Source organism: Gekko japonicus, unplaced genomic scaffold, assembly GCF_001447785.1.
Source record: "Gekko japonicus isolate JY-2015 unplaced genomic scaffold, Gekko_japonicus_V1.1 scaffold184, whole genome shotgun sequence".
Classification (NCBI taxonomy): domain Eukaryota; kingdom Metazoa; phylum Chordata; class Lepidosauria; order Squamata; family Gekkonidae; genus Gekko; species Gekko japonicus.
Genome location: NW_015159715.1, coordinates 863,785 through 869,151, shown reverse-complemented (window position 1 = coordinate 869,151; position 5,367 = coordinate 863,785).

The window sequence follows — 5,367 nt, the reverse complement described above, 5'->3', positions numbered from 1 at the left end:
CCCTTGAAGTGTATGTGATTATGCAAATGTTGCTCTAAACTACTAAGTTTCTTTTGGACCCTTCACAAATGAGTGCATTGTCAGCTTTCATTATGTGCATTCAGTCCTGCTGGTTTGGTGGTAGCATTTTATCTCTCAGAAATGAACCCTGTCAAGACCATTAACTGCCAGCATTACCCTGAGGATTTCCTAGAGACAGAGGTAACAATTCGCACACACTAAATAACACACTTTCAATCCACTGTCAATGCACTTTGCAAGTGGATTTTACTGTGTGGAATGGCAAAATCCACTTGCAAATGGTCACTGAAGTGGATTGAAACAGCATTATTTAGCATGTGTGAAAATGAATACGTTTGAATGCCCTTCTGAAGTGGGCTCGGTCGTTCCATGTTCTTGAGGAAGCACAAGAAGAGGCTTCATTTAAATAAATCATGTGAACGACATTCTCATACTGTCTTTGAAAGGGGGGGGGGATCCATGAGAATATTTCAAAGCAGAAGGATTTCTTTTTAAAATTGCTTTAAGCCATTACTAATTTTTGATCACAAATAGTAGCTAATAAGGTATCAGGGTGGAAATGGCAGGGATTGGCTTCTGCTGTTGCAGGGCAACCAGACAGCAGCAATGGCTAAAATGGAATTAGAAACATTCATGGAAGAATGTCCAGCTATGGCTAAAGGTAAAGGTAAAGGTTCCCTTGCTCGAAAGCCAGTCGAATCCGACTCTAGGGTTGCGGTGCTCATCTCCGTTTCAAATCCGAAGAGCCAGCGCTGTCCGAAGACGTTTCCGTGGTCATGTGGCCGGCATGACTAAACACCAAGGCGCACGGAACGCTGTTACCTTCCCACCGAAGTGGTACCTATTTATCTACTTGCAATTTCTTGCTTTCGAACTGCTAGGTTGGCAGGAGCTGGAACTAGAGACAGGAGCTCACCCCGTCTTGCGGCACCCGGGTCTTGAACTGCTGAACTACTGACCTTCCACAGCCTGCAGTTCAGCGTCTTAACCACTTGAGCCACCGCAGCTCCATAAAAGGTACCTCCATATTCAGAGTCAGAGTGCCTCTGAATGCAAGTAGCTGGGGGGACAAACGGCAGAGGGAGGCTTGTGGACCTTCTGGGGCAACTGGTTTGGCCACTGTGGGAAACAGGATGCTATCTAGATAAATCGTGAGTCTGGTCCATCAGGGCTTTTCTTAAATTCTTATATAATCTGTACATGGTAAGTGAACAGAATTATTTTGCTCTGCCGTAAAGTGGCTTTATCCAAGAATACAGGGATCAAGGATGCAGGGTTTTGACTTTGTTTTCAGCAGCAGGCTGACAATCACTGGGTAAAAGAACTGAATAAGCTGTACCCCAGGTCCTGCTTTCCCTTGTCGCTCCTCAGTCAAGTTCTCATGTCAGCTGAAGGTCTACATGGCAAAGGCAGCTGTTGTGAAAGTACCTGGGGTGGGATCAGATTCCGATTAGGGATGACTTACACCCACCACATGGCCAATGCCGCACTATGTAGTGAAAATTGTCATGATGGAGGGGTTCAGACTGATTGCCACAAGGTTATGATCACGGTTCAGGACAGACAAAAGGAAATGCTTCTTTACAAGTGATTAAGATGTGGAATTAGCTGACAGAGGATGTAGTGTTGGCCACTGGAATAGATGGCTTTAAAAGGGGATTAGACAGATTCATGGAGGATAGGTCTATCCGTGGCTACTAGCCACGGAGACTGAAGGTAACCTACATAGTCAGTTCCTGAATTCCAGTGCCAGAAGGCAATATCACGGGAAGTCCTCAGCTTCGATGCCCTGTTCTTGGGCCTTCGGAGGATCCGACTGGCCACTGTGTGAGACAGGATGCTGGACTAGATGGACTGCTAATGTGATCCAGCAGGACTCTTCTTATATTCTCATGTGTAAACCAGTTGTGACTGTGTTACTTCCAAATGTAATGATCCTGCTATGGGAATTTGTTGCAGCACAAATGTAGTTGCAGAATAGATCTGTTTCCTTCTGAGGAATGTATCAATTTCACTTTGAGAGGCCTGGGAAAATAGATTCCTTTCCCCTTGATTGACAGCAAATCTCAGATGTATGAGAATCTCAGATATAAACAAGACTCCTAATTTGTTGTTGTAAGTTTACTTTTCTAAAATGGGTAGGGTGCCTCAGGCTGAAATGTAGGGCACAGGTGTTTGGGGGTCTTTGGTTTGCAGCATACTGTTTATGGGAGGGACCCAAACACATATGAAAGGTGCAGCTTTTGTGCAGTGCCAGCTAGCAACAGCTGAGATGGAAACAGGTGTATTTGGGGCTGAGAAGCACAGTGCTTGTATCATCATTTTCATTCATTGAAGAGGCTGCAATTATGGCTTTTTATATATAAAAAAAGATAAAGTGACAGAAATGTTTCAAGCTTAACACATTTTCATGAAGTGGGACCAACTGCAAGAAAACTAGGAGTTTAGGAAAGAAAGAAAGAAAGAAAGAAAGAAAGAAAGAAAGAAAGAAAGAAAGAAAGAAAGAAAGAAAGAAGGAGGGAGGGAGGGAGGGAAGGAAGGAAGGAAGGAAGGAAGGAAGGAAGGAAGGAAGGAAGGAAGGAAGGAAGGAAGGAAGGAAGGAAGGAAAGAATCCTGGTTGGTATAGAGAAGGGACCATGAACTTCAGAGACACTGTAGCTGTCTAATTATATCTAAGTACCTGATACTGGCTGGAAAGTTTGTAGAGATTCAAGTAGCTGTGGCCAACAGTGAGGGTTCATGGGAAGAGTGGGTAATACTTTATGTAGTACACAGGTTGGGTCCAGCAGGTTCTCCTCTCTTCCTGTGTATGTGATGCATGATTTGGATCATGACTGGGGCACATGAAGAGAAGGGACTTCAAACTCCCACTCTGCACTGTTTTCCTGAGCTGCAGTGGTCCCCGGGGTGTGCTAGTTGGCCTATGGAGACCCTTTGGGGAAGCCTACATTGGATTTCCCCAGTAGGCCAAATAATGGCCTCCTCATAGGGGTGGAACTGGGACCCCTCCTTAATGCATGCTGCACTTGTAACCTGAATCAGGCACTGCATTCATAGGAACTGAAGAGAACCTGCAAATCATGTGTGACTGTGACTGGGAGGACACCGTGAGGGGATCCCAGATGCAACCAATGTACTCAGTAATGAATGGCTCCTCCTCACAATAACAACAAAAGGCAACATCTTAGCTCTATATCTTGCAAATGCCAATGTAAAATCTTACTGGTACATGTGCCTTAGTCCAAGTTCATGTGTGCATATGACTGGACACCTCTGACACACATGGCACATCCCCTTCATATCAATGCAGGGACATGTGCATGTAGACTGGTTCCTTCATAGAACACTGTGGCAGCTTGCAAATTCTTGAATTTAAAACAGACTGCTGAATTGGGGCAATGTTTTCTTTTCAGGTAATAAGTTGCAGTCTCATAATTTTTTTGGTATCAGCCACCTGGATACGTTGCCAAATTAATCTGAAGCTTCAGGTACTTGCTTTCTCTATCAATGACATGTTACATGATTGGGCTGGCATCACAGTGTCTTGTGTTATTTCTCCAGGGCAATTGAGATATTTAGGGACTCAGAAGTGCTGATGTAATGTTGGATGCAGCTGGAACTGGGAACTGTTTCCAATGGATTACCATACTGCACTGATAGTCAACCATATTACTCATACCCAAAGCCAGTGTTAGCACAGAGCTGTCCAATAGCTTTCTCACATAATCAAGTAATAGCTATTAATAGGTTTTGCCTCTCCCAGTGTCTATGTTAATGTCTCATACTGCATACCATAGGAGAAAGTGAAAGGAAGGTTCACAAGTGCACAATGTACCTGAGGGAAAAAATCGGAAAATCTAGACCGGAGACACAAGTCCAACTAGAGGTGGTTATGACACAGTGGCTTGTACCCTATCCAGTCCACAAAGCAAAGTTTAAAGCCTTCTTCCACTCTAAGGAGCTTTCCTCCAACTTTTGATTCCTTAAGCTAGAGGAACGTCCTTCAGCCTAAGGTAAGAAGACACTGCCCAGTGTCAGGGACAAACAGCTTTGAACTACAGACTTTGGTCTTTGTCCCTGCTGTTACCCATACTGGACTGAAAGAAAGGAAAATGAGCTATAAAATGGTTCCAGAAAGAAATAACACAGGACCTCGTAAATCTGTTTATACCAAGGTGGATCTCAGTGGGGATACCCCAAAATAAAATTATGAAGAAAGAGAATGAGAGAGAGAGTGACTGTAAACATGAACAAATAGCTTTACTGTATACAAAATAAAATAAAAAATAATAAAAGTAAAGAACCCACACTAGGCTCCTGAGAACTAATTCCCTAAGTAAACACCCACCCACAGATGCACACCCACCAACAAGAGGTAGGAGGGAGGAAACTGGGTAGTTTCAGGAAAGGGACATACAACCTGAGATCTTGAGATTGAGTGAGGTCTGCTGAGCTCCAAGGGCCAACACAGCTGAGGTCCAAGGATCAGAGTGAGGAGCCGGCTAAGCAAGAAGAAAAAGCCTGCAAACTGCAGCAGGAGTTCTCATCAGGAAACCAGAGTTCTGACCAGCAGAGATCTGGACCAGGGATCTGAGGAACTATGGCATGGGGCCCTTCTTTTATGGACAGAAGATGCCCAGGGTAGGTGGAATTTGGGCCATCCTGGCTTTGGATTGGGCCGAGATAAAAAGTTTTAATTTCACGGGCTGGTTTAAAGTTGACCACTGTCAAACTTTGGTGGGAAAAAGTAGGGAAAATACCTTGATCAGGCTATTGTGAGCCAAGTCTGCATGGGCACAAAGAGCCTGGATATTAGGCAACATGATTAACATATTTTAATTAGGTTGAAGTGAGCCAGATCTGCATTGACACAAAAGTCTGGATGAGTCAAGATAGCTACTGAAACAGGATGGAGGGTAAATTAATGACTTGAGTGTCCTTCTTGATTGAGTAAAAAAAGGAAAAAGAGGAACTGGGCATTGGTTAATGTAACAGCAACTTCCTTGGGCTGGGCAGACACCTTTGGGGTACGCCAGGAAACTCCAGTGTTGAAAAGTCTTTTGTTATTGAGAATATTAACCTGAATTGGGAGAGATTGCATTTAATCAGTTTCTAATGCCAGCACACCCTTCCTCTTCTTCCCTGGGATTTTCCAATGTCATGACTGTACCCTGGTGCCTTTACGAGACTCCCCAGGTTTCAGATCCCCATGGCATTTAGGCTGTAAAACAATTAAGTCCAAAATAAGAGGGGGAAGCCCACTAGCCAAGAGGCTGTCAGGTGGAAGGAGGGGGTGGAGCTCTCATACTGCAAGACCTCTTCCCCCCCCCCACCGACATCTTTTTT